General features: G+C 38.6%; 1 long non-coding RNA gene across 2 annotated transcripts in view; it reads left to right on the plus strand.

Annotated features, from left to right (window-relative positions):
- The window catches only part of LOC141571007 (uncharacterized), a 152829-nt gene that overhangs the window by 106141 nt on the left and 20040 nt on the right, over positions 1 to 26648 (plus strand). The window contains exons 3-4 of one of the 2 annotated variants that reach the window (XR_012495457.1): positions 5338 to 5445; positions 23031 to 23089. This is a non-coding gene — a long non-coding RNA (uncharacterized LOC141571007). The remainder of the gene's footprint in view (positions 1 to 5337; positions 5446 to 23030; positions 23090 to 26648) is intronic. The other variant, XR_012495456.1, reaches the window with a different exon arrangement.

Here is a 26648-nt window from a genome sequence, read left to right on the forward strand (position 1 = left end):
GGACTAAGCACTGGTGTCAGTGCACAGCTTCCCAAGGAGAGTATTTCAAATGTGACCATAGGGATATTCAGCAGTGAGGTATGTAGCACTTTTTCTAGCATGTGTTCACGAACTTAGTTGTCAGTCCTCGTATAAAGAACATATAAAACTTAACAACAAAAACACAAATGAGCCAATTGAAAAATGGGCAGAGGACCTGAACAGACACTTCTCCCATGAAGAAATACAAACAGACAACATATATATGAAAAAAGGCTCAACTTCACTAGCTATTAGGGAAATGAAAATAAAAACCACAGTGAGACACCACCTCACAGCTGTTAGAATGACAATTATCAACAAGACAAGTAATAACAAATGTTGGAGAGGTTGTGGAAAAAAAGGACCCCTCATACACTGCTGGTGGAAATGTAAATTCGTACATTCATTATGGAAAACAGTATGGAGGTTCCCCAAAAAATTAAGAATGGAATTACCATATGACCCAGCAATCCCTCTTCTGGGTATCTACCCAAAAAATCTGAAAACCTTTATTCATAAAGATATATGTACCCCTATGTTCATTGCAGCATTATTCATGGTGGCCAAGACATGGAAACAACTGAAGTGTCCTTCGATAGATGATTGGATAAAGAAGATGTGGTACATATATACAATGGAATATTACTCAGCCATAAGAAAAGACGAAATACTGCCATATGCTACAGTATGGATGGATATTGAGATTATCATGCTAAGTGAAATAAGTCAGACAAAGTTGAGAACCATATGACTTTATTCATATGTGGCATATAAAACTGAAAGCGACAACAATAACAACAATAAAAAAGAAAAAAAGAAAATAAAGACAAAGAAAAAAGAAAAAACTGAAAACAACAAACAAACAAAATTTTAGACAGCGACAACAATTTGGTGGTTACCAGAGGGTAAGGGGGGATAAAGGGGATCAAATATATGGTGATGGAAGGAAAACTGACTGGGTGGTGAACACACAATGTGATATATAGATGATATATTACAGAATCGTACACCTGAAATCTATGTAACTTGACTAACCATTTTCACCCCAATAAATTTAATGAAGATAATAAGAAAAGAGACTTATGTTTTCTTATTTGCTAAAGGGAACCCCACTTATTGCTTTTTGTTCCCTTATGAATATTTGATCAAATCTTGCTGTTCTTTTACCCTTTTTATGGTGTTTAAAATAGGTTAATATCCCCAAAGTTGTTTATTTCTATGTTTATTTTCTAATGTAATAACTATCATGAATACCTTTATGCATCAAAGTTTCATGCCAACAACACTAAAGTGAGAATGATTTTTCCATTTTTCTAAAAAGTCAAGTCACAATCATTTAGAAGTGCTTTAAAATTCTGGCTGTCATTCAAAAACTTGCATGAGATTTGTTTTAGGAGAGTCCCGCCTCCCTCTCACCCTTTCACACACACAGAATGGTGGTAAAATATAGGTGAGAAGACATGACTCCAGGCATCTAGACATAGACATATTTTTGACAGAATATAAAGCATCTTGAAAACTTCTCTTTGATTAATCCCTTTGTATTATGTGTGTTATTAAATTTTGACAGAAAATTTTCATAAATGTTTAATTCTTTTATAGATAAAAAATTAAATAGGACAATTATTACAAATAATAATCAATAACTGGAAACACCATACTGAATTTAAAGGAGAAACATTGATAATGCAAACACAAACACACTTGGGAGTTTCAAGAAAGTTGTTAGCAGAGAAGTACTCTCTATATGTCATGAGTAGAAAGCAGGGGCAGGGATGAGGCAGAACTTGTATTGTTAAATACATCTTGGGTAAGTGACCCTGGCTTTGGACAAGAATCACTTCATTATTTTTTCCTCCCAATACTGTTGAAAAATTGAGAGTTTTAAGTGCTTCCAGGTTATTTCAATGAGAGTGAATTTCATGGTGGAAAGGCTGTGTGACAGGAGTCCACTGAAAATCAATTGTTTCCTCGTGAGTGGTTTGCATTTATTTTGAGTCAGTCGAGTAAATGTCAAGTGCTTTTTCAAGTGTTTTTTCACATGGTGAAAGTGAGTTCTTCTGTGGGCACCTCTTATGAAAGCAGATATCATGGCAGGGATAGGGCAGTAACTCAATCCTTAATGGAATTCCCAAATCCAAACAAAGTTTTCAGAACTTTATTGGTGGTATTATTGGGCCGGACCTGATGTGGGGCTATTCATAGTTTTATCTGGTTCTACTTCCTATAAATGTTTGTACATTTGTGGAAACATTAATGTTTGATTACAGAGGCGGACCCAGATCCTGCCAGGGGGTCCTGTAATGTGGGGTGTCCACCACATCACTCTAAAAATCAGAACATTTCTGAATGCCCATACACTTCTGGCTCTAAGGGATTCATAAAAGGAATTTAGGTCTATACTACTATAAAAATTTATCACTACTAAGTACTAATATTATTTCATGAAATAGGTACGTATTGTATGCATACTATGTGCCAAGCACAGTGCTAGGTGTTGGATATGCAATAGCAAGGAAAACATATGTAGTCAGAGAGACAATCACATGTGTACCTGTAAAATTACAGATATATGTATATATATATATATATATATATATATATATATATATATAATATATATATATAATATATATCTAAAATCATATATATACCAGATATATAATTAAATATGTTTTATATATAATTTGATATATAATTATGTAATACTGTATATAATATATTATCTTAATGTTAAATACATCAATTATATATTATACATAATTATAGATAGATATTATAGATAGTCACATGTACAGCTAAATAATTGCAAATTGTGTTACATGGTTTGAAAGAAAAGGACAGAGTTCAGGAAAAAATGGCGGTGATCTAAGTTAGATTAGTGAATCAGGAAAATAATTTGGAAACCTGCAGAGTTACTAGGAGCAGGCAGGTGAAAGGGGTGGGGAAAACATTCCATCTGGAAGAAACGTGTTGTACAAATATTCAGGGGTAAGAAAAATCTTGGCAAATGTGAGGGATGGAAGAAAAGCATGTACTTGGTACGTAACAAGGGATAAGAAACTGAGATGAGATGAAGCTTTAGAAGGAGGCAGAGGCTAGATTATTTGGATGGGCCATAGAAAAGACAAATTTTATTCTATTTGTTGGGGAGTGATAGGCTCAAATTTAATTTTTAAATTATCATTCTAGGATATAACAGGAATTCTAAGAATGAATTGGAGTTGGAAGGAAATAAAACTATTTCAGATGAGAGACAGAGGAAAAACTAGAGGGAAGGAAATGAAAATGAAGAGAAAGTGATAGAGTCAAAATACATTTAGGGCTTCGTCATGGATTGGTTACAGCAGCTGTGGGAGAGACTTGCTATTTTCTGGGTGAATAGAAGTGGCATTTGTCACGATGAAAAGACCTGAAAGAGGAGCGTTTGGTTGGGTAGGGGTGAGGGTGAGCAAGAGCTTTGCTTTGGACATGTTAAGTTTTAATGTCTGTAGGATCCCCAAGTAGATACCAAGTAGACATCTGGATATACAGATCCGGAGTTGTGATGTAAATTTGGAGGCTATCAATTTGGTAGTTGTCATGTAGCTGGATTTAAGGCATAGGAATGGGCGAGAACACTGAAAGAGTGAAGATAGGGAGGAAGGTCAGAGGCTGAGTCTTCAGGAATTTCACCCTTTAAAAATCAGGTAGAAGAGGGGAAGGAGGCAGCAATGGGGAGTGAGAACGAGGGGTCGTAACAGTAGGAGAACAGTAACAGAAGCCAGGACAGAGGCGTTTGAATGTGCTCCTTGTTTTTGTCATCAGAGCAGCCATCGGTGGCCTTAGCAAGGCAGGCTTTTTTGTTGTCGTTACTTACTGGGTTGTGGTTGACCAATCAGGGGGCGGGAGAACAAGGGTATTTCTTTTTGGAAGCTTGGTTGTGAAGAGGAGTGGAGAAGCAGGGAGGTAAACAGAGATGGATGCAGAAACAAAGAGTTTATTTAAAAGATAGGAGATATGAGCATGTCTGAATGTTGATGGGAAAGATGAGGACAGGAGACGCTGAAGACTCCTGAGAGAGGAGGGATTCAAGGAGTTGAGGCCCCTACTTATTCTGTATCAGGGTATTAAGGGTATTATACACTTTAATCCATTTTAATCCTCACAACACCACTAGGGATACGTATTGCAGTGTTTAACACCTTGTTATATTCCAAAGGCTTGGAAGTCCGATGAGAATGGCCCCAGGCTGACTCGTGTCTCTTAGGAATCTCCTTGCAGTACAAATGCAAGTGCAGATGTTTCTCTACTGCTCCCCTTGCTTGCCTTCCAGTCCCTGCCAAGTGTGCCCTCAGAGGGGCTCACGGAGTCCCTCCTCCCCGGTCTTCTTCCCGCTCGTCCTCTGTCCCCCTCGTCTTCTGCCCTCTCCCTGAATTCTGACTTCATGTCACTGTACTACTTTTACCTATGTTGGTAAATTCTCTTTGCACTGGATCTCCCCAGTCTTGCAAAGTACCCATAGGACCAACAAAAACTAATATTGATCACTTCTTATAGCATATCTTGGATTTATTCACTTATTAAGTAACGCTGTGTGCTAGGTACTGTACTATGCAGTGGTGAGCAAACAGACATGGAGTTTACATTCTAATGTGTGTGTATATGGGGTGGGGGGTCATGAAAAATGTTGACAAGAATTTAAAAAAAGAATAATTTCAGATAATGATGAATTATCTGAAGAAAATAAACCAGGGCAATGTGATGGAGAATTACTGAATGTTTCTTTTAGTTTAGGAGGTCAGGAAAGTTTGAAACATTATACTACAAGACCCCCTCTCCACCAAAGATGAGGATGAGAATTAAGAGAACCCACTGAATGGAGGAGACAAGGCAAAGGAGTGAAAGGGGAAGGGTCCAGATACCCATTCCCATTTCACAGACGAAGATGCAGAGATCAGAGTTACCTAGACTGCTCAAGACCCTTTGACTCAAAACTGAGAACATGAGGATTCCAGCCTCTGCCTAGTTATTCCTTGAATGAAAGAACCAGTTCTAGGTCTATAATAGTCTCTGGGAAACCATGGACAAACTAATTTATCTGGCTCTGCAAGTGAGGCCATCGCCAAACTAAGTCTCTTAGGGCTAAAGTAGGTGCATACAAAACCACTGTGAATCTTTCAGAGGCAGTGGGCAATATTAAATCAAAATGTTCACTACCACACCATCTCATCATTGTGAAATGTCATTTTTTTTTTTTTTTTTTTTTTTTTTTTTTTAGATAGTTAGGTCTTAAAATTCTGCCAAAGGCCACTTAGTCTTTCCCTTCTCTTCTAGGAAGGAATGCGCCTAAATTTTCCCAGAACGATGGGTGTTTCCTTCAGAGAAACAGATTGCTCAAGCTTGCTCTGTGGCAGCCAACTCCAGAGAATCACAAAAATTAGGGTATGATTTTTTCTTTTTTTGTGTCTTACAGAAAAAAAAACCACAAATAAAAAACAACCTGCATAGACGCCCAAGGTCCTGCATTATGGTCAGTGTTTCACTGTGGCAGGAAAGGATCCCGAGGTTGTTATTGCTTGATTGGTATGACAGTCCCCTCAAGCCTCCAGCCAGGTACCTGGGTGTACCCTGAAGTATAACTCTGGAGCATGACCTCAGGGAATATTAGGAAGTGCTTCCCCTGGTTAATCTTTTAGCTTGTATCCAGTTAGGTGACTAGAATTGAAATTGCCTACGCAAAACCAGGTAATAGCCTACCTATTTTAAAAGAGACCTCAGGGAATGAAATAATTAAATGGTTACAAAATCAGATTTATGAGCGAAGATTAAAGAAGATGGGGAATGATGAAGAGAAGGCTGAAGGTATTTATTTGTCACTCACATTACAGCCTTAGTCTGGTTGGCTGGCTCTATTGGGCCACATTCCTCCAAGCAGCAATGTAGGCTATAGATCATTCTCGTGATCCTTAGATGTTTCCACTCAATGGGTGTAAATGGGAAAAAAGGGAGAATTATGTGTGTTGAGGCCAGGAAGTCATATATATTCCTATTCATATGCTATTACTATTCAATACTATTCATTACATTCATATTCCATTGACCAACACCCAATCACAAGACTACATCTAAGTGCAAAGGTAGCTATGACATGTCACACAGCAGTGTACTTGGGAAGGAAAGAAAAATCATTTGGTGAACAATACCTAGTTGCTGGCACAGGTGCCACATGTGTGTCTCTGTTTCTATTAGTCAAATGGTTCTACCTGAAATGTTATGAAAAAATATGGAAGCTTTAAAGGGTATGTACAAAGTCCTCAAAGATTCTTATAGTTGTGTAACCATTACACTCGGTGTGAGTTACAGAAATGAAGTTAATATATGAAAGTATATTGAAACTTAAAATGTACGTAGTTGATATACCAGAATTGTGATTCTGCCAATATATCAATTGTGACTCTGCTAGTTATTCTCATGCAAAACAGTATTGTAGCATACATTGAAGACAGTTTGGTCACACTTTGCCATTTTAACAGAATGTTTGAGCCTTCCCAGTTCTCTCATTTTTCATATTTTCAAAAGGAAAAAAGCCTGTTTGTCTTATCTGCTTATCTATGTAATCATGAAAGGAAGAATGAATAAATTAAAGGAAAAAGGGAGGGAGGAAGAGTGGGAGGAAGGAAGCAAGGAAGGAAGGTAGGAAGGAAGGAAGGACAAAATCATAGTACAGAGCATCAAACATATGGTGATGGAAGGAGAACTGACTCTGGGTGGTAAACACACAATGTGATAGGTAGATGATGTATTACAGAATTGTACACTTGATACCTACGTAATTTTACTAACCAATGTCACTTCAATAAACTTAATAAAAAATCAGTACATAAGCACCCCCACGCTTATTTTTCATGACCATTTTGGTGCTGTTTTCTTAAGTGATTGATCCCATTAATTTTGAAAATTTCCTCCAAACTGAAAAAACAAAACAAAAAAAAACAGGCAGAATTTTATTTCAATGTTTGTTTTGACATCAGGCTTAATTATTTTTCTTTTCTTTTAGTTATACCATTTTATACCTCTGTCTATGAGCATTCACTCCAGGCAAGATTCAGTCCTAGTACAGGCATACTATGGGTTTCTGGTGGAGGGCACATTAAAAATAATTAAAGTGCAAGCAAAACACCATAACCTGGAGGAGGTAAGGGGAAAAAAGCAAACAGAGCCTGGAAAAAATAAGTAGAAACATAGCTACAAACCGGGTAAGAGATCAAAGAGCCCCACATTTTCCTAAAACACCCAGCTTTACAAAACTATCATCATGGCCGCTAAATGGCCCATTCAGATGGCATGATCGAGTGTGAAGATGGAAGAGACAGAAGGGGCTCAGAGGAAAACAACAACTGCCTTCACTAGCAGACTGGGTTTTGAAAATTCTTTCTATATTCACGAAACTAGAGCTTATGTCTTTTCATCTAGTCCTCCTAGTCCTCCTTTTGCTCCTTCCTCTTGTGTAGAGCACCTCCGATGTGAGAGATGCTGTTCTAGACATGACCCAGTGCATATAACCCATTGAGAACATCAGTTAACACTGCCCAGCTGTTCAAGAACCTTAAAGTTAACTATCACTGGCGAAGAGGCTGAACAGCTAGTGAACATAGAGGACATGGCCTGAGGCAGCAGAGACACCATGCCTGCTCTGTAGAGAGCCATCCACGCCTGCTCTGGGTCTTGCTTCTGGATGAAGGATTACGTTTCTTTAGAAGCAAAGTGCCCAGGGAAGTGTATTGGGTGAGCCCCATGCTTGGCTATCTTCTACCTCGCAATCTCATTCATCCAGTCAACCTTTATGCAATTACAAATGTGCAAGACAGGCCGGGGTAACTGAGTGATGCGTGAGACACAGCCTGCTTTTTAGGAGCGTGCAGTGACCGCAGGATGGATGGGGCCATCTGAGAGAGACAGTCAGGAGCTATGGAGGTGCGTGGCTCTGTTCTGGTCATCCCAGGGAAACTTCAGAGAGGAATCCCTACGATCTATTCCACCGCATCCTTTACCTGGGCCCCCCGCACTATCTATTACTCTTGCGTATGACTAGTTTACTTTACACCCTGTCCTAGGGGCTAGGGTTTTTACCTGTAGTAGAACCAGATATATAAAAACCCTTTGGTATTCAGAACCACTATAGCTTATGAGCCCTCATCAGGAATCTTAGGAATCACTAATTCAGTTTTCCCTGTCTCTTCCAGTAAGTAGGATAGGTCTTGTGACTCCAAGTGGCCAAATACTGAAAGCATGCCTGACGTACTGCTCCCATGCCGCTCTCTATTATGGAAGGGAAACGAAAGGCAACCTTAACGTTACACAAATTGTTAGCGAGGAGATTACAATACAATGGGGTCAGACATCCCATGATAAGATGTCTTACGTTAGACTAAATGATTTGCTTTTCTTGGTGTTCGTATGAAAAATAAGTATTTCCTGACAAAAACATGAGTAAATATAGTCAATCTATTAATCGCAGCTATGTTTTAGACAGATGGTTGAAGAGACTGTTGGACCAAGTATCACACTTACTTCCTTGTACTGTCAACAAATGAGGATTAGTCATCTCAAACTGAAAGAACAAGGATGTGGTTATTTCCCATTGTCTCAGCTTCAAGTTCCCAAAGCCCTTTCCTCCAAGGAGCCAGGGAGCTGATCCCGGAAGCCCCCCACACCAGCCAGCTGTGCTCTGCTTCAGCAAATCAGAATGGATGGGCCCTAACTTCTGTCCTTATTCATTACGTTTATGCCTAGAATAACTAATGATTCTTAGTTACTTTGAATATTTGCAGACTGTATCTGTAGCCACATTTCCGTGGGCAATTCTGCAGTTGCTAATTTGGAAAATGCGTGTTGTATGTAATATCATGGTATACAGATTGTTCTGCTTTAAAATGGCTAAGAGAAAAATTATAGGCTGGAAATAATGGAAATTATTATGTGCTGAGGACCTTAAAATAGTTTTAGATTTAAAGTCTAGGATGCTGCATAATGCCCAGAATTCTTCTTCATGGCCTCCCTACTTCGAGCCCAATTCTCTTTTTGGAAAGATTTTTAAAGAATAAGAGCTGAGTACTCCAATGTCTGTCATCGTTTCATCTGCATTTCCACAGGCATTTTAGCAATCACGTGAGGCATTTCTCCTTCACCTCCCACAAATCACGTGGGTGAAATAGAGCTATGAGCATTTTCATAGACAGTAATAATTCTGACTTCAGAATCTAAAAAGATGCCATTTACATTAAACACACACACACACACACACACACACACACACACACACACACAGCAAATGACCTACCAGTGCAGCTGCCTGTAAATGTTCCGTAAGACCAGTGATTTGGGTTTTGGTATGTTATCCTTGATCTTTTGGAGGCAGCGTTAAGTCGGAGTGTATTGGGGAAACGACCTCATTACATTATATGTGCTGAATCACTGTCCTACAACTGTTGTCCCCAAGGCATCGGGAGACTAAGCATTGTCATCCCATCGTCATGCAAATATGTGCTAGTGAAGTCCTTTCAGGCTTGTGGGATATTTTTACTGCTGTTTCCCATTAATGTTACATTAATATGATCTAGGAGATACTTTGTTTTCCCTTTCTCTTTCTCTCCCTCCCCCGCCACCCTCCCCTTTCAAAATCCTGCAAAAACAGCTTTCATTTTAAGGTTCTCATCTAAGGACTTGCTTTGTCACATCGCCAGTGTTTTGACTGTCCTCTAGTGGCTGTTTTGAATCATATTATGTTTCAAAAAGAGAATTTATTGTTTTGTTTTTTTTACCGTGCCTCGAATAAAAACCTGTGTGCTGGGAGTCGTCCTTTAAGGAACACAGTGTTTTCATGTTTGAAGAGGATAATGATGAATTTTAATCTCTATTTTGACTCATCTTTGCTGCAGTTGGAAAACCCCAAACCTCTGAAGTGTTACGTAAATTAACCCACGTCTTGCAGCCTCCTCCATTCGTGAATGTAATGGTTTTTACTCACTCTTTGAAGAACAAACTGCTTTTGTCTGTACCACTCAATTTAAGGGAAAACTACTTCTGGAATCCTATCCAAGCTCTTCAGACTCTGAATAATTTTTGCTGCCACTCTAATCGTCATCCAGTATGCTTATTTGTAATCACTAGCTTTCAATAATTTAAATAGGTAGTCGTTCAGCCAACTATTTTTATTCAAAATGTGACAAAAGCTGAAATTGCATTTAAATTTTATCCAGATGCTGTCTTCTTGTAGGACGTGCCAACTGATGCAGAACAATGGTTTGTTTACTTATAACATGTCAGAAGCACATCTTTACTTCCTGAATCCAACCAGTAATCTAGAATGAAGTCTATAATTTATGTATCGGTTGAGCTGCTCACCAGAACCAGCAGGCAGGACATTTTAAGATTTATTCAGTGTGCTGAATCATCAAACATAACCACACCCATAAGTTGTGGTTATTAGACTTTAGAGATGAGCTTTTCTTTATCTATTGCATTTCAACAAGATCCTTTTGGTCATTAAATTTTTCACCCATAATAATAAGGACCACTTTGAATAAATCTGTCAATATAATTATCACTACTTAATATTTCTGTGAGGCCTTAAAAGTCTTTTTTTCTAAATTTTCTTTTGTACTTTTATATATAAAATGGAGCAAATTTGTAATTTCCAAAAGAACTAAATCAGATAGAATTCAGGTTCCTTAAGAACAAATTTCTGTTATCTTAAACTTTCTTTTCTAGTCCAATAAATATTGCCTTCTGGACCAGCAAAGGAACTCACTCTGAAAAGTTCCAAAGCTACAAAATTGTAAAATTGAGAAGCTAAGTTAAGTGTTTTTCTGTTTTGTGAAATTTGTTAGATTTTGTCAAGTCCACGATTTTGCACGGAAAAGTTTCAGGGAACACTTATGTTCAAAAATGTCTGCAGAGTGGCTAATTGCTATTGGTGAATGCAAAGAGAACAGTTGCCACGGTGCAATTTCACAGTCTCTTTGCAAGTTCCCCTCTCCTGTTCTCTTTATGGCTTTTCCCAGTCTTCATCTCTCTGTCTGTAAATTATGTCCTCATCTTCCTACACTCACTGTCAGAAGATTACCTTGGCTCTTACCTCAGAGAGGAAATAGACTCTATTTACAATAACTCCTTCAAGTTCCTTCCACTCAATAAACATACCTACCTCTGCAATCTCCGGATTGGGGTGGGGGTGGGAGACAAGGAAAGTCCTCCAATTTTTCCAAGACCAGTCCTTCCACCTCACTCCCATTTCCTCAGAGCCCTTCCTCCATCCTTGTGTCTTCTCTCTACTGTGTCTTCCACCTCCTGCTTGTCACTGACTCAATGCTCTCAGCACATAAATATGACACAGTCTCTCCCAGAGTAGTATTGATTTACAGTCCATGAGTATCCAAACGAGGGCCCCCAGGTTCCTCCGGAACACAGAGGCCACAGGTGGCTGCTTTGACAGAAACCGCCATGCTTTCAGTTGTGTAGCCATGCCACCCTGGCCTCAAGGGGGTGGATTATGGGTTAGGGCCATGGCCAGAGGCAGCTCAGGTGGATTCTGGCTAACTTACCCTCAGTAGGATATTCCCTGCAAGATTGTCTGTGGCTCTCCTATCGACAGGGGCCTAGAGGACCTGGCTTAGAAAAGAGGCAGAAACCAAGGTGCTCTGAAGAGCTCTGCAGGGGGAAGCTCAGCAAAAGTTATACAAGAAGAGCAGCATGTTCAGCTTCCTACTTTTGCTGCGGCTCCTTTAGTAACGGTGGTCTGCAGCTGTCCTTACACTTGTCTGACTGGCCTAGGCCAAGTGACACGTATCCCCATAGCCAGGCTGGGCAGGAAGAGAGAGTATTGGCTCACGGGCTACTGTGTGGGAGGTGGGTTCCACCTGCACATCTACACACAGCAGCAGATTCCCCCCAAAGGAGGTTGGATGCTGGGCAGCCCAAACCAACCAATGGTGACTCTAGATGTTTCTCTAACACAATGAGACGCTTCCTGGAGAGCAAGCACACAAGGCACAGAGAAGGAGGACAAAGCAATAGGAACAGAGAAGCAATCACAGAGAGAAGCAAAGATGAGAGAGAATCAAAGAGAAGTTGTGTCATGAAAAGGTTAGAGTCACGAGAGGAGAACTAGAAGGATTGGTGTCCATTCTCAGGGTGGTGAGACAACTGGTGGCTTGGGACACTGGAGCTGGCTCAATTCCGTGTTATCTAGTTCGCAAGCTCTGGAGTCAGAATCATGTGTGTCCCTCAGATTCAAATACAGGCTTCACTACTCACCTGCTGGGTGAACTTGGACATAATTTTTAATCACTATAGCCTCACTTTCTTCATTTGTTAAAGTTATACCTATGTCATTTTGTTGATGTAACAATAAAACCACAATGCATGCAAGTGATTAGTATAATTCCTGACATATTACATGTTAGTTGTCATTATTACTGTTATTTCATGTTTCCCTTCATTTTATAAATGCTATTCTATTTCTTCATAGAAAATTCCAACTCATATTTTAAGATCCAGCTCAGACGTTACCTTGACCTTCTCTGCAAATCCATCCATGAATCTTCTCCCTGCCCTAGGCAGAACTTATAATTCAGGTCAACACTTACTGAGTGACTGTTTTGCACAGTGCAGCATTTTTCTAGGTTCTGGAGATATAAAAGATGTCAGTTTGGTTCCTCTATAGCTTATCACCTAAAAGAAGAAGCGGAGACATAAGTAGACAATTTTAATGTCGGCCCGTAAATACTGTGATAGAGCTACAAAAGAATAGCACCTTGCCATGTATTTTCTTCCATTAAATCATACCTCTATTGTAGCAATTATGCCATTATAATTTAGTTGTTTGCACGTCTACCTCTCCTTGTAGGTTGTATACGTTTTGAGAGAATATGTCTTTTTCATCTTTTTATCCTCAGTTCATATTAGACACCCAATATTTGTTGAATAAATGATGATCTCATTATATTTTCACTGAAAAACTTTATTAATTTTCAGAGATGTCATTCTTAATAAGTTATTACTATTTGAGAGCAAAAGTAGTTTTCTTCTGAAATTCCACAGGTTACTTCCTTACCAAAAATTAAGGTTCAGTTACTGTTTACCATTGTTACCTTTAATTTATAATAGTATACATTTTCTCCCAATACATTCTTTAATTTTTTTTTTTTATTATTATAGCTAACACGCAATATTATTTTAGTTCTGGTTGAAATTTGAATGAAGGGAGGGAGATGTGTCAGGGAAATATCAGACCGAAGCTGGAAGGAATCCCACACATGCGAGATAAGGTTTGGGGGTGGTTGAGCCCCGAGGAGGAAAAGGAGGGCGAGCGGCACAGGCAGAGACAGAGGTGGAGCTGCCCGGACACACGAGGGGTAAGTGTAGTCCCAGGAGGAGGCGGGAGGGAGGCGAGGACGCTCGGAGGCCTCTACCATGTGAAACGGAAGAGAAGCCAGGGAGACTGGAGCAGCATAAGGGAGAGGCTGGAGGCCAGAGAGGTGATGTGCATGAGGGAGACGGACTTCCATTGCTTATTAATTTGGGGGTTTAAATGGAACTTCGGCACGCATAGAGATTCTCAGGGCACATTGAATGAATTGCCTAATTGTCATCCGGAGGGATGCATGGAGGGTCAGAAGAGTGGTTCCTGGGTGTCTAGTGAAAGAGTCAGTGTCGTGATCCCAGCTCTCGGCACGCCGGGGTGAGTGGGATAGAATGGGGATGAGGACCCAAGAGGCACAGCCCAATCGGACTGTGGAGCCTCTCTCCCATGCGAGCATTCTGTTGTGTGCGCTGTACCAACCAGCCAGGCACGTGACTCACCCAGCCCCCAAGGGACCGTGCACCCACAATTTTAAAAAATGTCATTTCTCTGCTTTGGCTTGTTCAAAAAAATTTGTCAAGGACAATTGTCTTCATCTCTGTGTCTTCCTTTATAGTTTGTGACAACAATTTGTGTGGATGAATGGCTAAATAGTGTTCAAAAATATAATAATAACACGTTATGGAAATGCTGAGTAACTAGATTATTTTTTGCTTATGTGACTCAGAGTTGGCAACTTTACAATTTGTGTTTTATCTTCTTTGGCTGATTACCTTGATCCCTCAAGCCAAATGGAAACAGGGTCTACTTTAGGTGGGGGTGGGACAGGGGCAAGTGGACTATGGCCAAACAGAGTTGACAATCTTTCAGGGCTGGAAAGAGTCTGATCTAATTTCTTTATTTTGCAAATGTGGAAACTGAACTTAGACCAAGTGACTTGCCAAGTCCACACTGTAGGAGCAGAAATAGGAGGCCACATTTTCTTCCCTTGGCTGAATCATTATAGAATCATTAATATTTGGTAGAGACAGTAGAAAAAACTCCATTCTCTACCACTGAGTAAGTGGAAGAAGAATTTTTTAAAAAATTAACTCAAGTTTCATTTACCTGTGTTTTGTGTATAATCTCCATTTCAGGTGGTATGGGGTCTATTTTTGAAGATCGGTGAGGAATTTGAGGACAGTGAAATGATTAGATTTCTTTAGAAAGTTAGATATGATTAGATAACTTTAGAAAGTTATTCTAGTAGGAAGTACTCTTCCAGACTGTGAATGAGTAAAATAAAATAAAAAAACCATATGCATTTAAAAATATTTCTCACTGTGGTTTTTTTTTTATTAATTCAGGCTAGTTTTATTTGCATGATTCATTTTGTTTTGACTTATATAAGAAATATATTACCTTTTTGCTACTACCATATTTCCAGATACTGCCATTTGTTTCTCCTTAAATTGACTTAGTTCAGAAAGTTGAAACTTTTATTTGAGTTACTTATAATAGTGATGACTTGTTTGGTATCATTCATGAACAGTAAGTAGTCTTTTAGAGCCCAATGTGATGCAGAATAACAAACCTGTTACTTAAAAAAAAAAAAAAAATATGTATATATATATATATATATATATATGTATGTATGTGTATATATATATATATATATGTATATATATACACACACATACACACACATACATATATATATGTATATATTTAACTACAGTTGACAGTATTATTTTATATTAGTTTCAGGCCTCACCTGTTACATTTTGGTCATCAGTGGAAGCTCTGTAGGAACCTACTTCAGAGTTGGAGTGTGATATAACCTGTACTTATATATTCTTTCATTCATTGCTGTAGAATGAAGCGATACTATCTCTCATTTTGATTTATGAGATCTGAGATATTAGTTTATTTATTGTGTGTGTGTGTGAGTGTGTATTGCTATGGAAAATAAAAATAGTGTAAAACAAGTCACTAATCTAGAGTGTTCTAATTAGGGAGAAAATGAATAATATATAAAAAGTTCAATAAAAAAATAAAAGAATTTGCAAAGATGAGGCTTCCCCAAATAGTGTATATTTTGAATAATTTTTCAAGTAATAGCTTTCAATTTTTGAACATCGGGTCCACACACTTTACTTTTAATTCCCCCCAAAGAGGTTTCATATCCATTTTGTTTATAAGGAAAAAAACAAAAACAAAAAACCAAAGTTAAGAGAGGTTAACTTGCCCAAACTAAAATAGAAAGTGAAGGAAGTGCACAAATTCAAACCTGGGTCTGTCTGTGGCCACAGACCCTTCCATTTCTCATAAAACATCTGTAGACGACATGGATCAATTTTTTTGTCCATCCAAGCATCAGAACCCATTTTCTATGTTTAGGAAATAGTCACTCTTATGATGCCTTGCCAGATACCTTTCCTGGCTCCTTGCCGTTAGGGTGTGGGTCTAGGCTCTGCCAATCAGATCCACCTGCTCTCCAGGCTGTGAATCAGTAACTCGTGACACCCAGAAGCAGGGACCACCCAGAATATATTTGGATAATACACAGGTTTGAGGGGGTCTGGTCACCAAGGCTGCCTGATTGGGCTGCGGTGTCTGTGCCCAGTGGGAACTTCAAGAAGTCCTGTGGTTTGCTTTTGGGAACTGTTCCTAGCTCTGAAATTCCTGAGTTTGCCCTCCCAAGAGAATATGTGAGCTATTCCACATCTTTTAAATAATTTCCGTTTCTGCTTTAATTAGCCAGAGTCACTTTCTTTTATTAGCATCCCAAAGCTCTGACTGCTACCGAAAGTTCTACTAGGAGAAGGTACAGGCAATAGATCTTCAGAAAAAAAGTTGGGAAACTGGAATTTATTATTTGTTCTGGGAGGGGGTAAGGGGATGTGGAAATCAAGTTGATGTCGACAAACTGGACCTGAGCAGCTATTGAAATGAGCGAGAAGACAGCTAATTAAATGATCCCGCTGTCCACTTGAGTGATAGTCCCATCGAAGGCTGGTTTGTGAGACAGTGATTGCTGCAGGAGGGCCATTGAAGAGAGTGAGCAATTCAAGGATTGTTGGATATAGTAATGGACAGTTTACCAGCAACAAATAACACATTCAAAGATCTCGACCCTCAACTCAAGGCACCAATTGAAAACCAGTCACTGTCTAAGATGGTTCTAAAAGAAGGATATGTAATGTCTTTCAGCCACAGTGCTGAGACAAACAGGAGAGAGACTGGAAACAATCAAATGGATTACTCGATTGGTGATTAGACGGGCACAGAGAAGCACTCTAAGAAGCTAAGTGGAGGGACAACGTTCTATCACATATAGAAAGCTATAAAAGACAAGAACACCCCTTTGCTCTTAAAGCATTGCCAAGAGAATAAAGTCTGCTTGGAAAACAAATGTATCTAAATTTTCCCAATACGATTGCTTAATCAATTATGTTTTCTCCATACTATGCAATTTTAACTTTGTAAAAGAGAGAAAATGGTGTCAATATATTTAGTGGTAAACCAGGTGATAAAATTTAGTGTATTATAAAGTCCATTTTAAAAATATGCTGTGTATATGCATGTGCCCAGTAAAAATGGGAAATATATTGATCCCCCAAAAGAAAACCAAAATGCCACTATGCCCCCGTTCTCTTCTTCCTTCAGTGAAAGCACACCCCGGGGACTATTACAAAGTCAACCCAAAAGAACTGCAAACTTTTGTAGACTTATATTTGCAAAACTGGCTGATACATGGGAATGCTGAGATTGTTGGTCAAGGATGGAAGACTGAGATTTATATCAAGCAGAGTGTGTCACTATATGTGCATGCACCTATATGCAGTTCTGCATGCAACTGGGGGTGATTTTCATTCCTCTTCTTAGCCTACCGACAAAACTTGGACTCAACAGTGGGCTTGACATTTCTGGTATAATATAGAAGACAGTGAAAGACTTAAGATGTAGGAAAGTGGGAGTGTGTTTCTTTTGTGCCATCCATTCCGTTAACTTCTGACAGTGGCCCTAAAGCCCTCACTGGGTCATGCATTGAAAAATTTACTAGTGAGCAGAGTAGCAGTCTTTTAGAAAATCTCTGTAGAGGCTCTTCTTTGTGGACCTAGAAAGCAATGAGAGGAGACAGTTTAAATGAGCTCTCTGATTTCACTGGGATATAAGCATCCCAGAGTGGCACAAGCCGTGTAACACCATGTAAACATCGGAGATAACTGGGCTTTGGGAGGGTGCAGGGGGTGGGCGTGGGGAGGGAGAGGGCAAGTCAGTGTGGTAATCAAAATGGTCCAACCCTCAAAGATCTTTAGTATTTGCTAATCGGTCATAGGTATTCTAGAAATAAACTGTATGTACAGTCCACCAAGCGAACATTTGATTTGTAAACCAATACCAACACCAACCAAAGCACAAAAACTCTAGGTCTTGGCAATCAGTCGCCCAACTTGAACTACCACAAAAGAAAGCGTTGGCCTTTTACCCAGTTTCCAGTGTTAAATTCCAGACATAGAAGGAAGGCTAGATGGTCTTGAAAAGTAATTTTGTGGTAATATCACAAGCGTGTATTTCTTCTAGTCTTCTTCAAAGGGACCTTCAGCTCTTGGGAGGATTATGCTTCGGGAAAGGGAAAAGCCAGGCCTTTCACGTGTAGTACAACTGTTGTTCTGAGCTAACACGAGTTCCTGGGGGTCCAGAACGCCATTGAGGCCTATCAGTCAGAGTGAGGGCTTATGGGAGGCAAGCGATCAGTGGGGTTTTGAGCTGAATTTACCTCAGTGGAACCTGGGCTCATCTCTGTTTCTTTACTCTGTTTCTGATTTTATGACGGTACTGAAAACCCTCAGCAACCACAAAATCCTGTTCTTGACTTCCTGACACCTGGAGTGGAGGTAATTATGATAAGAATCGCTGAATAGAAGCCCCTGGAATTCTTCTTCCTCATGTTTTCCAAATGATAATACTATTCATTCCTTCAGTCAGTCAGTCAACAATTTTTATTGATTGCTTACTATGCGTCAGACACTATGCACTGGTCATTTATTAGTGAACAAAACAAACAAAACGTTCTGCCTTAGTGGAGCAAAAATCCTAGAGGACAAAAACAAATTATAAGTGAAGTATATGGTATGTCAGGTAGTGGTAAACAAATTAATAAGTGAAGTATATGGTATGTCAGGTAGTGGTCAGTGCCATGGAAAAAATAACTCTGGAATGAGTTGCTTCATTTCTCACAGAGCTAATTGGGATTAGCGTCAAGGGGACGGGACCTGATGTCAGGGTCCGGGATGTCTGATGGTGACAACTGTAAATATAGATGGAGGGAATAATGAAATAATACATAGCACCAAGTGCAAAAAAAAAAATAAATGAAAAAAACACACACAATTTCACATGGTCGCCAGCACGGACTGAAAAGATGCAGGGGTGATAACTTCCTGTCTGCTCTCCATTTAACTTGTCTATGTGACAGATGCAAGAGGCAGATGGGTGTTAGAGAAGAGTGTTTGTGTGTCTATATTTGGATTTAAGCTAAGCATGTAACAGAGACAATCCAGCTCATTGGGGTGATCAGTAAACACCACGTTATATCTTTGAGTCCTCATCCTAATTGATACTGTGAACCTTTGCATTGATTATTTTGATAATAATTTTAAGGTGATTAGCAGCTCAGCGGGTCTCCAAGGAGTGGTGCTCAAGAGTCCAGTACTACACAGTATGTGAATATTATCAGCTGTGAGCCTGATTGCTTGTTATGTTGTTTGTTTCATGAATGGCTTCCCTTTGCACTCAGTTTTATCAGTTTCAACATCATTAACCAGTGGGATAGTCTGCTGGGTGTTGGTATCTGAACTGAAATTAAAATCTGTTGGTTCAGGATGGTTTCATGGAAGCTTAGTACAGTAAGAGAAGAATGATTTATGCAAAGGTTTATCTCTCAGCACATTTGTGTTCACAACCAACCCAGTTTAATTATATAGAATGGATTAGCTTTTGTCCTTGAGCTGGGTAACTTTGGATTTGGTCCCAACCATTAAAACACAGAGAGAAGATTTCCTCCTATTTAATGTAGCTCTTTGCTAACAGTATGGAGAAAAATGATGTCAGTTCACTTGTCTGCAAAATATGGCTTGGTAGTCCTGAATCATCTACAGTAATTTTTAAAAAAAAATTTTGTTACAAAAAGTTTTTTCCTCTAGTATAAAATAAACATATTTATTACAGGAAACCTGAAAAATCCAGAAAATGGAAAGGAAATCCATTAATTTTCTGGGGATGCATGACAAATAACCACCGGCTTAGTAGCTTAAAACAACATATTTATTATCTCACAGTTTCCATGGGTCAGGAGTGTGGGCACAGCTTAGCTGAGTTCTCTGCTCAGAGGCTGCCCTCCTCGTGGTGTTTGGTCTGTGGTCTCATCTGGGGCTCAAGGTCTGACTCCAAGCTCAAGTGATTGTTGGCACAATTCATTTCCTACATTTCCTACAGCTGTAGGACTCCGTGGTGGCTTGCTTCTTCACATGATGGGAACTGACATGGGAAGCTTCGTTTCAGGGAAGAGCTAGGCCTTCTTTCAAAGAGCTCACCTGAGTAGGTCAGCCCCACCTGGGATAATCTCCCTTTTGATTAACTCAACGCCAACTGATTAGGGATTTTGATTACCACTGCAAAATCCCTTCACTTCTGCCAAATAATGTAATTTGATCACAGGTCTGGTATCATCATATTCATAGGTCCAGTTCTCACACACACACACACACACACACACACACACACACACACACACACAGGTCATCTTACAATTCTAACAACCACAGGAAACGGAAACCTACTCAAATCATCTCTAATAACAACTCCTAAATTTTAAGATATTTCTTTCCCATGTTTTTGTTGTTGTTGTTGTTTTTTGTTGTTGTTCCCCATGTAGAGTATTCTTAACATAGTTGGTATTACATTTTGCATAACGTTTTTCCTTTTTATTATTACTGAAGTTTCAAATGTCGATGATAGTAAAGAAAAGATTAAACTTCCATGAACTCCATCATCCAGCTTCAACAATAATCATGAGTATTCTGCAGTGCATCATTCGGAAGTCTACTCCTTTATCATTATCATTGTATCATAGCCATTTCCAGGTTTATTAAAAGTCTTCAAAACATCATACATTCATCTATTCAAGGAATTAGCACATTCATTGAGTGCTGACTACACTCAGAGAAGACCCTGCCTTCAAAGAGCTTATTGTCAAAAAATGTCTTGCCAATTAAAGGGCAATTTCAGTATAGTGTAATGTGTATTACTTGTGGTATGAACTGAGATTGCTATGGGAGGGATAAATACCAAACCCAGTTTTGGGGAGTCGTAGGAGTTTCCCTAAAGGAGATGTTACCTAAACTGAGATCCTCCTAGCTTTCCAGCTCACCCCCTCTAGTGCCGACTCTGAGGCCTGCAATTGATTATTCCCATTACTTTTACGAAAGTCCACACACCTTTCTTCATGTTTCACTAGGCTTGGCCTCCATGGAACATCATTATGTATTTATTATAGAACTGAAAGCACATGTAGATATAAATAATAGACTATAGAACAAAAATGATAAGGAAAATGTGATACAATAAATAGACATTGTTTTGACCTTAAGAAGTGAATTGTAGAAAAATTCATACTATATCAAAATCATATCCTTTCATTAAGAAGAAAAGATAAATTTCCATGAAAAGAGCCATGAATTGACTCTTATATTATTTGATAGTCTTGCCAATTAAAGGTAGACTTGCTAATTGTAGACTATAAAAAAAGAAATGTAGAGCTATATGAACACACTGAGATAATATTTAAATTTCTGAATCTTACAGCTTTTATGTGATAGACACCTTGACTGAGGTTTTCCTGAACTTTAGGGAAACTCAATGAGATGTGAAAAATAAAGTTTTCTAAACTATCACGAATTAAAAAATAATTGTTTGGTTATCCACACTAGAGGAAAGACTCTAGTTTCCTCTAGCAAAATAGCATTACATTTCTATTTTGCTCTCAAGGCAGTGATATTATAAATTCATAGTCTTATATAAGAGGTGATCAGAATGCACAGCCAAAATGTAAAAAACTTGTATAGATTATAACCATATTAAAGAAGAATCAGACAACTGATTACTAAAAGCATTATGCTATTTTTCTGGATATTTGTAATGTTAGCAGTATTTGTCAGATTTTTGAGATTTTAAAATTATGGTTTACTTTTTGTTCTAGTATAGACACTTCTGTAGCTATATTGGAAATATATTTATATTCCACCTTTGGAATTGACATATGACCACTACAGCTGCTGGATGCAGAACCATTCTGTGCTGGCTAAAACCCATGCCAGCGAATGGATGCCCCATATTTGACATCCATAAAGAAAGTGAAGGGAGACTGGCAGTTCTCTTCACCCTGTCGTTGTCAACTTAAGTGCCTCCACATCTATGCTAGCAAAACAAAAAACAAAAAAACAATCCAAAGCAGCCAAGAATAACCACTGCCTCAAGTCTGCTTTTCCAAACCTCACCAAGGGCATTGACTTGGATCAACTCAAATCATATGAGAATCGCAGCTATGAAGGAATCTGAAAAATTGACTTTCAACTTTCCAGCTTTGGCAGTTTAGCAGGTTAGGAAGCTATTTTAGTCAAGAAGGATGTAGGAGTGGCTGTTCAGTGCCAATCCACCACACCCGCCAAACTGCATGCTGTCAAATTGCTTTGAAAAGAATGATATGGGAAAGTGCTACTTTCATAGAACTGTGCCCTATAGTTGGGTATCGTTCCTCAAAAACCTTTGCAGGACGAACATTTTTGGATGAACTCTAGTAGTACCATGCTTTTGGCATCGTTTGATTACTCATGAGCTTGATCACTTTCTCAAATGTTTGATAATGAGTATTGTTTTACTTTGTGTGGTACCTAGTCATCTCTTTGCCATGACTCTATTAGGTTCTGAATGTACTTTTCCTAGGAATTTATTTTTTTATTGAGGTAAAAATATACATAACATAAAATTTATCATTTAATCATGTTTAATGTACAGTTCTGTGGCATTAAGTATGTTTACATTGCTGTGCATATGTTTTAAAAGTATTAACTCTTTATTGAATTTGTTGCAAATGTGTTTCCAAATTTGCCATTTGTCTGACATAGTGATTTTCTATGAATATTTGCAGCACTTTTTTTTAATGGTTTAATTTTTAAATTTAAATCTTTTAACTACTTTGAATATTTTATCTGTGATACGGTTAAGGTTCTATTTGTTTATATGTAAATATAAAAATAATATATATAAGTATAAAACTGTACATTTATATTTTAAGCAAAGATGATTGTGTTAAATACTATAGCTTTGTAATATATTGAAATATCATATACCATTAATCTTTGTTTCCAAAATTTTATTTGATCTGCTCTCTCATCCTGAGATCATATCAAAGTTCTAAGAGTTATCTGCCAGATCACTTAGGCTGGTAAACATTGTACATACAAATGCTCAGCTGTAATCTCATAACTCTTCATCTATCTGTACAGCTCTTCAGACTGGTTTTGTTTTTGTTTTGTTTCAGTTGGAGAAGGTCAGCAAAGAGAATATGTATGTCCTGACAAAAAGTAAAAGAGATACTTTATTCTGCTCTTCTTCTGTACAGGTACCTGGGAGGCCCAAAGGAGATTCTCAACTATATATTATATGGCGGTCGCTCTCAGGGTACGTATTTGTGAATTGCTTTTTTTTCTTTTTATTTGCTAGTGTTGTTAGTTTGTATTTTTTGCATCCTTGAATCCAACTCATTTGGCCTTTCCCGGTTCAATAGGCCTGGGGTGTTGTTTCAACTACATGTGCAAACACAGGATTGCCAGCACAGTGTTTTAGGGCAAACCCTAATCTGCTTAAACAATTAAAAATTCATATTTTGACTGATGTGTTTTCCAATCATAAAGAGTTTATGACAATGTGAATAGATAGTCTGGTGGGGGTACAGAAAGCAAGAGGGTGTGAACAAAGAACTTTTGGGTTTCATAAGACATGAGCGTGGGCAATTCATTTAAAAAACATGTGACATTTTTAATTTTACAGATATGGTCTTATGTTTGAACGAGAAGCTAACACTAACATTTATTTATGTAGTACACATGTATTTATCGAATGCCTACTATGTGCCAATACATAGGAGAGCAAAAAAGGCACCGCTGTGGCTGGAAGACACCGAGCAAGGAGGCATTTGATTTCAGGATGTCTGATTATTTGTTTAAATGTCATAAACTAAGAATTTAGTGACAGTTCTGTGAGCATAGAATGTTATGTTTGTTTTAAGGGCGTTTACTAAAGCATCAGCCAAAAATATATCAGATTTTTATAATACCAGAGAATTTTATTACTCTGCTCTGGACTCTTGTACGATTGCACAACTCCTAACATTCTGCTTTCTGTCTTTTTTCGCTTTATCTTTAAATTTTCTGCTTTATCTTTTTCTCTCTTCTACATTTCAAAAGCATGCGCATGTATGTACATGTGTGTGCGTACACACACGCCCTCACAGTTTTTATCATCCAACCCTGCCAATGCCTTTCTCTCTTCTCCATTGAGGCAAAAGTATTCCATCCACCATGGTTCAAGCTGCATATTAAACAAACATGTCTCTACCTTCCTTTACATCCCTGATTACTCCTTATTTCTGCACGAAGTTTTCATGGCTTCTTATGAGCAATTTTAAATTTATTCAGCTTCCTTGGACTCCAGTCTGCATCATCTTCTCATTGTGCTCTTGAAGTTGTAAATATTTTTTTCTGTGCATATTTTCCACCTTCTCTTCCACATTGGATCATAAATCTTTAAGAGATTCAATCTTTCCCTCAAACAAGAAATACACAGGGATAATAACTTTGATCATCTTTGAGTACAGTATTTACAAAGTACCAAAATAAGTCATATTATGTCATTTAGTAGCCTCTCATTTACAAGGAACATATACACTAAACTGTCCCAGGTAAGACATAGTCATGGATTCTGAGAACTGGATGCCTTTTGTGTGTCACGCTCTCTTTCTTTTTTCTCTGAGTCTTTCCTATGACTATCTGTTTCTCTTTGCATGTATATTGTCATTTATTATCTCCTCTATGTGTGTACATTAACCTGCCTTTATGTAAAATCAAATTTGGCAGCAGAGTCACATACATGGCTTGGGTTTCAATCTTACTCTCTCACCTCCTAGCTGTGTGACAAGTTTTTAAATTCCTTTGTGTCTCAGTATCCTCATCAGTAAAGTGGTGGTGGTGGGCGAGGGAGGGGGGAGTTGTTAATAATGGTTATTACTTTGTCAGGTAAATACATTAAGAAAGTGAAACACGTAGTAAGTACCATGTAAATGGTGGCTCTTAACTGATTTCCATTTCCTCATAACTTCAGTTGCCTGAGGACCATCATGGTTATCCTGATACTTTCTACAAGATGGCTCTGACCTTGCCACTAACTCAGTCACATATTCTCAAGGGAGAATCTCTTTGGCTCAGTTCATCTTTTTAAGCTGAGCCACCTTGGTATCGGCTCCTGACAGGCCAGTGGATTGGCTGGCTGCCTTTTATGCAAGTACCGTGCTCTGGTCCTGCCATGTACAGGGGTTTGGGGTGGAACCCCACGTACGCAATATGGCTGCTGTCTCTCACCAGATATGGTCAGTCAGTTTCCCAGTTCCCAACAGAAGAGAGGGTGGGTAACAGACACCATAGAACATATACTGGGTAAAGATGTAAGGGAATATGTTGCTAGAAACACTGATTGGATTTTTAGTGAGTTTTATAACTTGAATCATGATTTTTATAGACTTCATAACTTGAAAGATAAAATTCATGGACTTCTTACTATTACCAACACAGACCCTTTAAATTTGGGAAAGATATGACATCATAGTATTATAAAAAAGAGTACAAAGTTTGGAGTCCGGTGACCTGGCTGAGTTCTGGTTCCTGCCCTCTACCACTGGTTAATCCTGGGCAATGCGTGATATCTCTGTGGGTATCACTTTCGTCATCGGCAAACAGGGACAAATATCCATCTCACAGAATGCAAAATAGCAGTTATTATATGAATATACTTCTTTGCAAGGAGTAGCCTCCCTGGATAGCGCCTGTACTGAAAAACTCAGCATCAGAATTCAGAAATACAGAGTATGTCATGATCACAATAGATAAAAAGTCTTTTAATGTCTGTATTTGCTAGAATCAAAAGGCTAGTAGCACAGAGGAAAAATCAATGGTAGAGGGAAGATCACAATGAAGATGAATGACATTGAAGAATAGCAGCTTAACACTAAGCTGGAAATAATAAAATTCCAGCAGTTTCCTTAGATCAAGGACTTGGGCCTCATAACAGAGAAAAAAGAACCATTTTGAAAATTTGAATATATTGGGCTTAGGGATAGCAGGGCTCACTCTTACTAACCTCATTTTAAAAATTGCAAAATTAACTTCCTTTGTAATGTTCATATTGTATATTAATAGCTCAAGCATAGTTACACATAAGATTCTGATGGAAGACTAGCTTGTGCTAACTGGTCGAGTGTCTAAAGAATGTGATTTGAGAGGTACAGACAGCTGCCTCCCCGAAGTACTCTTCCAATAGACTGCTCCTTTCTGTTTTACTGAGTCTCCTTGAGAAGACACATTTTAGTTAGGCTAGGGGTTGTGTTTTATGGAAGATGTGCTTACGTGGTAAATAATGCCAATATTTCACAAATATACCTGGGTGAATGGGATGTATTTGTAGAACAGACTCACTTTGCACCAGGCTGCTTGCTTTTAGAGTCCAGCCTCACAACTGACTAGCTCTGTGACTCACACTCTTGTCTTTAAAATGGGGATAATAAGGGTAACTTGCAGTCATGTACTTCATGGGGTTGAATGAACTAATATATATGTAAAGACTGTATGAGTATCAACTCCTATTATGTTAATGAAATGAGAGGAGAAGTTTGGAGAATGGAGTCATATCTTAGTGAGGTATAATGTGTGTGTGTGTGTGTGTGTGTGTGTGTGTTTGTGTGTGTAGAGGGCAGCCAAGGGATATCATAAGAACATTAGGGCTGAAAACAGTGGGAGTGCTAGAAAATAATATGAAGAGCCCACCCAGAAATGTGGTGGGTGTCAATTGTTAATTTTCCTTTTTTCATAAATTCGTAGAGAATCATCCAGCCACTGATTGAAGTTCCTTTACCACTGTGGATGCCAGAGAAAGATTCCCTCTCATCTGATGATCCACTAACCCTTTTGTT

This window comes from Rhinolophus sinicus, linkage group LG04 (assembly GCF_036562045.2).
Source record: "Rhinolophus sinicus isolate RSC01 linkage group LG04, ASM3656204v1, whole genome shotgun sequence".
NCBI classification, from domain to species: domain Eukaryota; kingdom Metazoa; phylum Chordata; class Mammalia; order Chiroptera; family Rhinolophidae; genus Rhinolophus; species Rhinolophus sinicus.